The sequence below is a fragment of the Neophocaena asiaeorientalis genome, unplaced genomic scaffold (genome assembly GCF_003031525.2).
Source record: "Neophocaena asiaeorientalis asiaeorientalis breed wild unplaced genomic scaffold, Neophocaena_asiaeorientalis_V1.1 scaffold432, whole genome shotgun sequence".
In the NCBI taxonomy this organism is placed as follows: Eukaryota; Metazoa; Chordata; class Mammalia; order Artiodactyla; family Phocoenidae; genus Neophocaena; species Neophocaena asiaeorientalis.
In genome coordinates, this window is record NW_020174549.1 from 614,768 (window position 1) to 628,081 (window position 13,314).

General features: G+C 46.8%; 1 protein-coding gene across 5 annotated transcripts in view; it reads left to right on the top strand.

Annotated features, from left to right (window-relative positions):
* The first annotated feature begins 6,106 nt into the window (after positions 1 to 6,106).
* The window catches only part of SUSD1 (sushi domain containing 1), a 126,548-nt gene continuing 119,340 nt past the window's right edge, over positions 6,107 to 13,314 (top strand). For 3 of the 5 annotated variants that reach the window (XR_003004841.1, XR_003004842.1, XM_024757251.1), the window contains exon 1: positions 6,107 to 6,300. The gene's annotated coding sequence lies outside the window, so the exon portion shown is untranslated. The remainder of the gene's footprint in view (positions 6,301 to 13,314) is intronic. The other 2 variants (XM_024757250.1, XM_024757249.1) reach the window with 2 other exon arrangements.

Genomic DNA, 13,314 nt, shown 5'->3' on the forward strand with positions numbered 1-13,314 from the left:
CAACTAGAGGAAGCCCGCGCACAGCAACAAAGGCCCAACACAGCCAAAAATTTTTTAAAAAATGAAACAAACAAAAAAACCAACAGTGATGGTGGGTTTAAGAATGGTAAGTCAGAGGCTTCCCTGGTGGCGCAGTGGTTGAGAGTCCACCTGCCGATGCAGGGGACACGGGTTCGTGCCCCAGTCCAGGAAGATCCCACATGCCGCGGAGCGGCTGGGCCCGTGAGCCATGACCACTGAGCCTGCGTGTCCGGAGCCTGTGCTCCGCAACAGGAGAGGCCACAACAGTGAGAGGCCCGCATACCGCCAAAAAAAAAAAAAAAAAAAATGGTAAGTCGGGACTTCCCTGGCGGTCCAGTGGTTAAGACTTTGCCTTTCAATGCAGGGGGTGAGGGTTCGACCCCTGGTCAGGGAGCTAAGATCCCACATGCCTCGTGGCCAAAAAACCAAAACATAAAACAGAAACAATATTGTAACAAATTCAATAAAGACTTTAAAAATGGTCCACATCAAAAAAATCTTAAAAAAAAAAAAAAGAATGGTAAGTCTACCAGTACTTGACTTAGAGACAGTCATCAGCAGGGCATTTCTCCATAGAGACAGGTCCCTGTTATCAATGGGACAAATCTGCTTGAGAGGATGACTCCATTCTGGGAGGGTCGATGTGGCCCCTTTCAGGCGGCCTTGCGGTGTTCTCAGATGTCATGTCAGCTAGGGATAGATGTGTGTGACAAATGTGTGTGAGCGTGGAGTTACAGAGGGAGTGACTTTTATCTGTTTCAAACACTCTAATTTTAACCAACATCATTCAAAGGCTTCAACATTTAAATCATTCCTGGTAATGCAAACTTCAAGCAATAAGTTCAACACCAGAGTATATCCAACTCATTAGAATTAGATATTCAAACCATTCCCGGAATACCCACAGATGAGCAATTTATTTACAATTTGCAAGCCCGCTAGTAGCATGCCCAAGCCAGCCTCTGGGAAAAGCAGTGCGTCATTTCTGGTCAGGAGTGTGATGACAAACAAGGGACTTTTCCAGGAAAGTTCCAGGATATATGGTATCCAGCCTCCCTGTCCCTCTTCTCCTTCTGGCTTTATATTTTATCCAGATGATAACCCACCAGGCAAACCCCGAACTTTACATTGCAAGCAGACACACTGAAGAGCTGCCTGGGGGAAAACACTAGAGATACTAGGCCGGTGTTCATTTTGTATTTTCCTGCCCTCCTCCTGCCCACACCCGTGGCTGCCTCGTAGCCCGTTCAGGGATCTCTAGGAATCCTATCCATTTACGTCTCAGGGGTTGGGGGATGGGGCTTTCCAAGGGACCTTTTCTATAATTCTGATTTCCCAGGATCCAAAATTGATATGGGGAGTCCTACACGTTAGTGCCTGCCTGGTAAAATAAAAATTGGTCCCTACTTTTTTTTCTCATTGATTTTTAAAATCATTTTAATCATGTTTAAATGTACAATTCAGCGGCATACATTCACCTTGATTTGCAACCATCAGCATGACCCACCCACAGAACTTTTTCATCTTGCAAAATTGAAACTCTCTACTCATTAAACATCAACTTCCCACTCCCCTCTCCCCCAAGCCCCTGGCAACCACTCTTCTACTCTCTGTCTCTATGAATTTGACTACTCTAAGTAACTCACATAAGTGGAAACTTACAGTACTTATCCTATTTTATTTTATTTTATTTTATTGGCCATGAGGCTTGTGGGATTTTGGTTCCCTGACCAGGGATAGAACCCAGGACCCTAGGCAGTGAGAGGGTGGAGTCCTAAACCCTGGACCGCCAGGGAATTTCCAGTACTTGTCCTTTTTTAACTGGCCTATTTCACTTAGCATAATGCCCTCAAGGTTCATCCACAATATAGCATGTGTCAGAATTTACTTCCTTTTTAAGGCTGAATAATATTCTATTGTATGGCTCTACCACATTTTGTTTATCCATTCATCCTTTGATGGACATTTGGGTTGTTTCCACCCTCTGGCTCTTGTGAATAATGCTGCTGTGAGTATGGGTGTTCTTTGTTGTCATTGAATGTTTTGATTGTGTAGCAAGATGCATTAAGATAGACTTCAATATTTCTTAACCTTCGATGATGGGAAACAGAAACAAATCGGGAAGCTCTCTGGATTATGTATACCGGCTTGATGTACTTTAAGATCACTTCCACGGATCAGTCAGTAATCTCAATATTTTAGGTAGGATTTAAATATTTTATCTAATCACATGAAGGCTCACTGATGAGTAAATTACTATAAAAAAAACTTTTTAAAAAGTTAGAAGTTATTTTTTATTTTATTTTATTTTTTTGCGGTACGCGGGCCTCTCACTGTTGTGGCCTCTCCTGTTGCGGAGCACAGGCTCCCCGGATGCGCAGGCTCAGCGGACATGGCTCACTGGCCCAGCCGCTCCGCGGCATGTGGGATCTTCCCAGACCGGGGCACGAACCCGTGTCCCCTGCATCGGCAGGTGGACTCTCAACCACTGCGCCACCAGGGAAGCCCTAGAAGTTATTTTTTTAAGTGTGGAAAATGATAGTTTTTCTGGAGAGCCAGGAAACTGGCATTTGGTGGCCCAAAGCCTGAAGAAGCAGATTGTAGTGAACAATATGTACACAGATGAGGAAAATAAAATACTTTGAACTGGTAAAAAGTGTACTATGCATTTTTTTCCCAACAATTTCTACATAGTGGCTCTGGAGTAAATCTGAAAATATTATAAAACCTGCACAGGGCCTTCCCTGGCAGTCCAGTGGTTAAGAGTCTGCGCTTCCACTGCAGGGTGTGCAGTTTCAACCCCTGGTGGGGGAAACAAGATCCCACATGCCACGAAGCGCGGCCAAGAAAACAAAACAAAACAAAACAAAAAAACCCTAAAAATATGAACATTGTGTTAATATGTACAAATAGTAACTTGAAGTGTGCATATAATTTAAAACAATTTTAAATTACATGTATTGTAGTTTTTTTTTTTAACCCCACCTCCCATCTCTTTTAGTGGACATTTTTGTGGAGGCCACGTGGCAAATCTAATCCAGTGCAGTTCTCAAAGCTATCTGCTCCACTGATGGCATTCTCTCCTGTTTGAAAGCACTTCTGCATACTTAATTGGGTGTGTGTATGTGTGTATTTACTGGGATTTGGGAAGCAGGGGAGAGAGATCTTTCAGGGTTTATGATGCCATCTTGAAACCAAAAGTCAATTTTTTCTTAGATTAAGTCATTAAAATCTTGATAACCATGGGAAAAAAGAGCTCTCTCTAAATTCTCTTTTAGAAGATATTTGTGTATTGGTCGTGCTCTCTTAAAAGAAGAACACTTTTCTTAAGCTAAATATTTTCTCGGCGATGATCTCATTGCTCCAAATTTAACGCTGGTTCAATATTCTCTTTTAATTCTAGTGACAAATACTGATGAGGAGATACTTTTTTATTCTGTGGTTCCATGAACTCAGCATTGGGTAGGATGTAGTTTTTTTTTTTTTTGCAAAAAAATATTTGTTTGAAAGCAAAAAATGAGCCAATAGAAAGAACTGATGAAAGTCACACAATCTAACGTAGAATATGAGTATAATGTATTGTACTAACGTAAAATTTTCAAAATTTAAAAAACATGGTTCATGCAAACATACAATGAAAACTTATCTAAGATTTTATTTAACCAATTCATGAGGGACTCAGCAAGATGTTGACTTCAAAGGAGAACTACTAAGATAACAAGGTTTAAAGGAAAATGTGAAGAACATATATGTATATATATTACATATATTTCAGTTAGGAATGATGAAATGAATTTGCTAATAGATGCCAAACTGGGTAACTGATTTATATCATATAAGACAAAATCTAATTAGGTTTATCTTATTTTTTATCTGGCAGAAATCACCCATATCTCTACTGGAAAAATTAACTTGCATTGTTATGGACAAGAATCTTTTGCATTATCATCAACTTTCTGCAAGTTAACTTTACCCCTATAGAGTTATAAATAGCCTAGTCAATAGAAAGTCCATTAAAGGCGCACAACCCTCTAGAATCAATCTCCAGAAGGGCTACTACACAACACCCAGCACCCCACTGAAAAGACACCCAGTAATCTCTTTTGCCCATTTCCAAGTTTTGGATACTTTTCCCTGACATCACCAAATCAAAAAAAAAAAAAATATATATATATATATATACTTATACACATATATACACAAATGTATTTAAATTTATTTCTTTTTCAGGGGAGCATGGCAGAGAAGGAGAAGTATAGGTTGGCTTAAAAATGTCTTGAATGTATTTTTTGTTGAAACAGTGACATGATTTCAAAGTTCATGGAGAGTGGAGCTTAACAAAGAAACTGTCTAAATAATAAGAGAGAGTTTGCACTACCTGCACCGTCCATCTCCTACTCCCCAAAGCAGGCTCTTATTTTTGCTGAGCAAAAAATAATTAGCAAGAAAGCCTGCTGCAAAAGGGCCTCGGAAGTGTATTTTTAACGACTTCTTTTTAAGGCTGCACAAGTTGAACCCTTATATGGGCGTGTTCATGGGTGGTTAGGGTTAGAGTGGGCTCAAGGCACAGAGAGAAAACAAGTGAGGATGTGGGTGAAGGAGTGGAAGGCTCTGCTCTTGGGGAGCCCTACAGACATCTCGAGCTGAAAGCCTTCAACCTGGAACTTATTTTTTCTCCCCCTGCAGCCTCTCTACCCTAACTTGCCACAATTCCCTTTGTGTTTCTGTCTCAGTGACTCCTGCCACCATCAACCCAGTTGCCCAAACCAAAAGTTTCGGTGACTTCTGTAATTTCTCTTTCCTTGTCCACCACAGTCCACTGGCCATAAAATCCAGTGGATTCCACCCAATACCACTCTCATTTGCCACTTCTCTCCACACTCATTGTCAGTGCCCTGCTCCTGGGCGTGTCCTCTCTTGTCTGGAGCCCTGAAGCAGCTCCAGGCCGTCTCCCTGCCTCCTCAGACCCAATCCCAATCCCACAGAGCCGACCCTGGGAGCCTTTCCTGATGAGGTCGCGCTGCTGAAAACCCCGTGACAGCTTCTGAGCGACCTCCTTGACTTGCTTTATGAAGTCTTCTTTATTTCCGCAGCTCACTGCCGCTCTCCAGCCGTCAGTTCCAATCCGAGGCGGTCCTGCTCGCCATTGCTAGAATACACTCTCTAGTCTGTCTCTTTGCCCACGCCTCTCACCGCTTAGACTCCTCTCCCGCGCCCTTCTCACTCTCAGGTCTTCGCTTACTTCTTCCTGAAGCCTCCCTGACGCCCCAAGCTGAGTGTCCTCGGAGCAGCAGAAAGTCCTACCAGCTCTCTCGCCCCAGACGGTCTTGTCGCCTGGTCAAGCCTGTCGCCCCTGGGTGGCCTGGACTGGCGGCTTCTCGCCCTTGGAGCTCCAGCCACGTCGCCCGGCTCGCTTTCAACTTCTGGAAGATTCCCGCTCCTTCTGCCCCTCACCCCTCTTCCTTTGCCACCCCGGGGGTGCCTCCCTGAGCTCCCGACGGCCTTGGATCCCGCGATCGTTCCACACGCTTAGAGCACGGGAGACAGTTTCCTTCTGGCACAATCCGGGACTCTACGTTCAGCTGTGTCACTAAACCGGACCCGCAGCGTGTCCCCGGGCCCCCCGCGTACCCGGCGCGCAGCAGGGGGCACGGCCAGGTGAAGCCGCGAGTGGCTGAACGAGCGTCACCCCGGCGCGCAGGCCTGGCGGGGAGGAAAGGCCCGCGCACCGCCGCCGCCGCCGCTCCCCAGGACCCCGCAGAGCCCTCAGCTCCCTAGCTTGGCGCCGGAAGCGGCCCGCCCGGCCCCCTCCCCGGGGCGCCCGACGCCTTATCTCGGCGCCTTGGGGCTGCAGGAGGAGTCGCGGGCGCGCCGGGAGGAACCGGACCCTCCCCCCCCCCTGGGCCGGGCTGGCGAGGAGCCTGGTAGCTGGGCGCAGGTGGGGGATCGGAGGGCGGGGCTCCGAGAAACGGGAGGGCCTCCCGGGCGGGCTTCTCCGCCTCAGGCCCGGTCCCGGGCTGCGGGAAACAAATGCGCAGCGGCCCGGCCCGCGCCCCCGGGGTACCTGGCGCGAGTGGGGGCCGGGCGCGAGCTAGGGGAGAGGCTCTCTGCCCCTCAGGAGAGCCGCGCCCGGCGCGCGAGGGCGTGGAAGGGCGTTCCGCCTGCACTGTCACGCTTCCGGCCCGGCTGTGGCTTTTCCGCGACAAATTCTTGACCCGGAGCAGTTGTCTTTCTACCTTTTAATTTTTTCCCTTTGATGAAGAACCAGATGCTAATACGGTGAGGAAAAAGTGTAAGGAAGTTTACGGGAATAAAGCAGTTATTAAGCCATTCATTCAACAGATGAATGGTCCTTGAATAGTTTCCCTGTGAAGGGTGCGAGGGCCTCGTGCTGGTCCTTACTGAGCTCATATTCTGCAGAAGACAGACAAGCAAATAAGCCATTTCTAGGCAGTTGGAGTAGTTTTTATTCCCCCTGCAGAACGCAGTGTTGAACGTGGTACGAGTTACGCGGAGGATTCAGACACGGAGGGGAGGTGGCATTTACTCAAATAACTGTAATAAAGGCAGAACGCCATCAGTGCTCTGAAGAGGTGGGTGGTCAGAGGAGGGAAAGACTACTTCTGACCAAGGGAATCTGGTGGCCTCATGGATGAGGTGACCTTTGAACTGGGCCAACAACGATTGGTAATATTTGGTTATGGGAAGAGGAGGAAAAGGCACCCCAACTCATAGCAGAGGGCACAGCAGCTCTCCACAAATACGTGTAGAATGAATGAATTCCAGGTGGAGGGGACAAAGTGAGGAACCACATGAAGGCATGAAAGCATGGGGGCTGTGTTTCAGTTTGACTGGTTTGTAGGAGGTGCGTGGGAAATGGGGGGCAGAAAAGCAGATTGGATTTAACCAGAAGGCAGGGTGTTGTGATTGGCAGACCAAGGCATTTAGTCTTAGTTGTTCCTGGGCAGTGAGTAGCCATTGGAAATCACTGCAGCTTTTAGTACAGGGAGTGATGTAAAAGCTGGTATAAGAAAAGCTTCCAGCTTCCTTCATAAAATGAAACACTCCTCCCGTAGTGGATGGCAAATTCTGTGTAAGGAGATATGAGGGGACTTTGTGGCTCAGACTCCTGTTCCCCTCAATTCTCTTTACCTTGGGACTTTTACCATCACTGGACGGTGTTTTTCTTGACAGCCAAACCTCCTGGAGTGGCCATTTTTATACATCAGATGCTCTGGTGGGCTTTCTAACTTCCTTCCCTAACATGGTCTCCCACGGCAGTGTGCGTAAAAGTTTGCAGATACTAGGAGCCTATTTCAGAATCTGTGTTAAGACTGTAGCCTAGGAAACTGTCCACTGGGGTCCCATTGGCTTGCTGGCCTGAGATGGTTGAACAAAGTAACTACCTAAGGCCATCCATCTGCAACAGCTTAACGGCTGTGGGGTGAATTTTGGGAAATGGAAGCCAGGGTTACCTGGATGAGCCCCCTCTCCTTATGCAGGCATTTCCCCATCATTTACAACTGTGTAGAACCTGGTTTGATTAAGGGCAGGTTTCCTTGCAGTGATCAATGTGGGAACTGACTGGATGCTTAGGGCCATTGAGGAAGTTGTAATATCTGTTCTAGAAGTTCTGAGGCCGGAAGACTGGCCCCACAGTCATGACAGCGGGAGATGAGGACTGCATGTAGGTGATAAGGTAGAAAGGGAACTGGAAGGACTTAATGACAGATGTTAAGGTGCAAAGGAACAGAAAAGAAGTTGGAACACTAAGGGTTTAGGACTGGGTGACTTGGGTATATGGGTCTATGGGAGGAGAAAAAAAGATTTTGGAAGAAAGATGCCTAGTTGTTTTGGAGATCCTGAATTCGAGGTAATGCTAGGACTTTCGGAGAGATGAAACCAACAGGGAGTTGAGACTGTGGACAGTAAGTGTGTGCAAATGATGGAGACTCGATGGTCACTTGAAGTCTTGAGGTTGATAAGAGTAAGAGGACCAAGGACAGATTTTGGAAAGACTAAGTTCAGATGGTAGATGCACATGGAGGAGAAAGAGCAGTGGCCACATAGATTGGAGGAAGACTGGGCTAGTAGAGCATCAAGGAAACCAGGGGAAGGGGAGCCAAGTGAGTGGAGACTGAGAACAAGGCTTTGGATTTGGTGACTCTGTCAGTGGAAGCCAAAGCTAGCAGAGCACTGAGGGTTAGAGTCAGATGCAGAGGGCTCAAGTGAGTGCAGGACTTTGGCTGCAGAGTAGATATTCTTTAAAGAAGATAGAAGATAGAAGGAAAGAGAAGTTAGCGTTCAGTTGGGCTGGCCAGGTCAGTGCAAGAAATTTTTTTGCCGGGGGAAGTGGTAAAGCAGACTCCGGCACGAATGAGGGGAATTATTGGGTAGAGGGAGAAACTGAAAATGGAAAAATAAAGGAGATATTTATTGGAGCAGGTCAAAAAGCAAAGTTGGTCTACAAGTGGGAAAGCTCGATAGGGAGAGGGGAGGGAAGGAGAAGAATGGAGAACAGCTCTTCCCTTCCCCCACAGCTAGCTACTTAGTGCTGTTCATTTTTCAAAAGCAGCCCAATTGTCCTCCCTCCTGGAGGCCCCTCTGTACTGTATTACATGGGCCACTACACACTTACTTATATACATACATATTTATAAGGTACCCTTGCTCTATACACTTACACCATATTGCAATGTAATTGTTTACTAGACTAAGAGCTCCTTGTGCGTAGGGACTGTGGCTTGTATTAGGAATCTGGTATGGAAATAAACGAAGACCACTCACATGAGAAAAGGCTGTTTATTCAGAGCTTGCTCTAGCAAAAGAGTCAGCGATCGTCATTTACATTTGTCAGAGACTCACAGGCAGGCCGGGGAGTGTAAAAACTTTACAGTGGAACAGAAAGGAAGGTTTCAGGTATGCCCGGGTTGGTTGGAGGATGTTGCCATTGGGAAGCTGGAGATAGCGTCTCTCTGACAGTAGGCATCTCGTGTGATTGGTTAGGGGAGTGTATTTGGCTTTCTCTGATTGGTCCTAAGTTTGAAGCGTGGGCAAAAATTATGGAAGCTGTCCAATATTGATTAAATCCTGACCACTTGGGACTTATTGCTACAGAGGTTGTGGTTTGACTTCCTAGACCGATGGCCGCAGATTATGGGTCAGAGTTCTATTTTTATGTGTGGTCTGGGGTTGTCCATTTGTATATTCAGTCTCTCACGGTAACATTGCTGAATTACATTTAATTGTTATCCAACACGTTTCAGGGAGGAGAGAGTGGGGGAGCCAAAGTCAGGTGGCCTGAGTGTGAGGGAAGTGTGAAGTAGTAGTTGGTAGAGCAGGAGGGTGTTGGTGGTGGGCACGGTGCCAAGCCCTAGGGGAACAGAGAGGTTAGGAATGGGCCAGGAGGGCTGGAACCAGTCAGTCCTGTTTCTTAACCTTTTCCTGGCATTGCTCTGAGTCTGGGAGCGGCTGGGGTTTGGGAAGGCCAGAGGGTGTGCAGAGGGCGGGCAGAGGCCTCGAGAGGCTTGGGGAGCGGTGGTAGAGAGGGTTGGGGAAGTTGTTACTGTGTAAAGTACACCTGACTTCCTGAATCGTGCATTCCATAGGCTTGGTCTTCACTCCGTCGTCATGAATCACAGCAGCGTATTCCCTGTTCAGAGTGAGGAAGAGGAGGAAAGAAGGGAAATGGAGCGGGTGCGTGGTTTTGGGAGTGACTTACAGTTGCTCAAAGTAATGTAGCAGGATTAGAGCCAATGAAGATGATCCCTGCCACGGCCTGTGTTCCCCATCCAAGGACTTGGCCCTGAGCACATCCTCAGCTTCTGGTCAAATCCTAAAATGGGCTCCTAGGTCTCTGCAGCCAAAGGTGGCAAGAGTCCTATTGGCCTTAGCTCTGCAGAGGAGACAGGGGTGTTGAATTGCATGGATCTTAAAAACAAAAAAAGGTATTTAGCTTGCTCGAGAATGTGGGGCAGCCTGTTCATGTGTGACATTCAGGACATAAACCTAGGGTGTGGCTGCTTTGCTCAGAGCTCTAAAGCATTGACATTGGGGTGCTCGGCATGGGTTGGTTCCTAGTCTGGAGGCCAGGTGTGGGACCCCCTCTGCAAGTTGGTCTTGTTCAAACAGGAAAATGGTCAGAAGAGGGCAAAAGAGCAAAAGCAGCTGTGGGCTGATAACCGTTTTACACAAGGAAAGGTTCTGGGTTCCTGATGGGGAATGGCAGCCCTGGGTTGGGGAGGAGAAGGGGACTGGATGATGGTTCCCATTGCCCCACAAGGATTATACTGCTTGAAAGAGTAGAGTGCTCTCTGTCTTGGCAGATTTTTGTTTTATTTTTTATTATTATTTTAAAAATATTTTATTTATTTATTTTCATTTTGGATGCATCGTGTCAGTTGCGGCATGCGGGACCTTTCGTTGTGGTGCGCAGGCTCCTCCTTGCAGTGTGTGGGCTTCTCTCTAGTTGTGGTGGGCAGGCTCAGTAGTTGTGGCACAGGCTTGGTTGCCCCACAGCATGTGGGATCTTAGTTCCCTAACCAGGGGTGGAACCCACGTCCCCTGCATTGGAAGGCGGATTCTTTACCACTGGACCACCACGGAAGTCCTTTGGCGGATTTTTAAAGCACAGGCTATGTTTTTGTTTTTTTCTGTGAGGGATGTTGGAGAGGAGGTCTCTCAGGTTCCTTCTGTTTCTGGAATTTGATGCCGTCTCTTACAAGCAATGCAATTTTCCATAGTGTTGCAGAAGACTTGGGAATGCTTTCTCTTCCTGAGCTTTGCGCCCCTTTGCTTATTTCCTCAGGTCATTGGATCTGTGTCCACATGTCTCCACGAGTTTGAGAGACAGGGTCTCAGGAAGGCTGTGCAGTGGGCTTGTTTGGTCTGACCGTGAATGGCTGGGGATGAGATTAAGATTTGAATTCAAGCACTCTATTTGTGCTTTTAACACTTCCTTCTTCCCTTGAAAGTGGACAAAATCTCTTCACTGTTTTGTCACAGTCCAGCTGCTGTTATTTCAAGAGTGCATGTAAGTTGTTGCTTGAGTATTGAAATACAGAGCGAGAGGAGCAGTCCCAGGCTGGCAGCCTCCACTCCATCCTGATGTTGAGGTTTACGTGGTGTGTGGGGGAGGGGAGGGAGGGGTGAGCAGGGCTGAAAGGGTGAGGAAGCTGAATTTCCAACTTCTGAGTCAGGTATTACCCAGAAGGCTGGGAGGATGTGGAGGAAGCAAGGAGTGATCATGGAAATGAAGGTATTATGGTTCCCAGAATATCAGCCCCATGAATCGTTGGGCATCTGTCCACACAGTGATGTTGCTTTGGGTTTTTGCATCAATGCAGCTCTCCATCACTTTCTTCATTAGTATAACTGGGAGTTGGCTAGCTGTCAGTACCTTCATTTACTCATTAACAAAGAGCTGTTGAGTGGTTGTATTAATAATGTCTCACATTCTAATTGCTTTATGTGTATTAACTCATTTACTCTTTAATCCTCAAAACAACCATATGAGGTAGGTTTATTATCATCCTCATATTACAGATTTACAGGAAACGGAGGCACAGAGATTATCAAGGATTACCCAGCTAGCAAGTGGCCAAGCTAGGATTGTAGCCCAAGTGATCTCTCTCTCTCTCTCAACCCTGCTCTGAACCAGTATGTCTCCTACCAGGCACTGCATCATGCATGACTTGTTTCTAACAACAATAACAATATCTATGGAAAGAGACATAGATATTCATGTAAATTAGCTCTTTGTCTAGTGCTTTGAGCTCATACAGCATTTATATTTCTCATTTAATCTTCGCAACACGATCTCCATCTTACAGATAAAAACCAGAGCTCTGACAGTTTCATTTGCCTTCGATCACATAGTTAGGGAACAAGAGAGAAGACTCCAACCGAGGTCGAGACACCAAAACCTGCCTGGTCCTCTCATTGTTGGATGTGGATTTAGCTGGCTTAGTCACTACAGGGTAGAGAAGGGAAGTGAATCTAGGAGCAACCCTCAGCAACCCTCAGCTGGGGGACGCAATAAGAGTAACAAAGAGTACTTGTCAGGCTTTTCCTCCTAGATTTTTGGAGTCCGCACTCTCCTGTTTCTCTGCCAGTAATTCTAGGCATCCCTAGGGCAAGGAGAAGAGGGGGATCCCTCCCCCCTGTAGTAGTCCCCTCAGTTACTGTGTGGCAGCCACCTCTCTGCTCTCCTGAGCAGAATCTGCTGAAGACAGAAGTCAAGTCGTCCTTGACTTGGATGTGAAGCTGCTGCCTGACACAGTTCCACCCCCAGGTTATAAGGAAGGCACAGTGGTCTTGACACAGGCCTGGAGAATTCTTCTCCATTGGGTTATTCTCTCTGTCACGTTGGTCCCATAGCTGTGCTGTTCCTCAGTCTAGACTTGGTGAAAGATGTCTTCGGTATTACCTTTTCTTTCCCCAGGATCCTGACGTAAGTCCTTGAGATTGAGGGAGACTTTCAGTGTTGCTGGTAGTGTGGTGCATCTGGGATCTTCTTAGAAATGCAGATTCCCAGGCCCCGCTCACACCTACTGAATCAAACTCTCTGGGGATTCTGTTTTAACAAGCTCTCCAAGTAGGGTGATCAACTGTCTTGGTTTGCACCGAACTGAAGGGTTTCCTGGGCAGGGGACTTTTAGTATTAAAACTGGGTTGAATTGGTTACTCTGTCTCCAGTGATTCTGTGTGTGTGTGTGTGTGTGAGAGAGACAACAGATGTTTATTGTTTTAAGTTGCTAAGTTTTGGAGTAATTCATTATGTAGCAGTAAAAAACTATAAACTAGAAAGGAATAAATATGTAATTAATGTATGCAAAATTTACAATTGTTGCAAAATTGCTTTGTAGACTAGTTGTATACATTTATGCTCTTCTCCAGTGATTCTTAACTGAGTTTTTGACCAATGGACACTATTGTGTGGTCAGAAGCAGCCCCCAACCCCACCCCGGCCCCTGCCTTTCCTTGTATTGAGGTTGTGCTTCCTACCCCCCTTTTTTTTCCCCCAGAAGACAACTTTGTCCCTCAAGCAGTTAGAACTCAGAGGGCCTCCCTACTAGGCCCTGCAGACTGGGCTAATAATCATGGCTGAACAAGAAGCTTCAGCTGAGGTCCCTCTACCTCTGCAAACCACTTTCTCTTCTGCGGGTGGTCTGGGAAGCCTTTGGTAGACTGGCACACATCTTGTCTTTTTCGCCAGTATGGGAAGCAAACATTTATTGAGGGCTTCCCTGGTGGCGCAGTGGTTGAGAGTCCGCCTGCCGATGCGGGAGACGC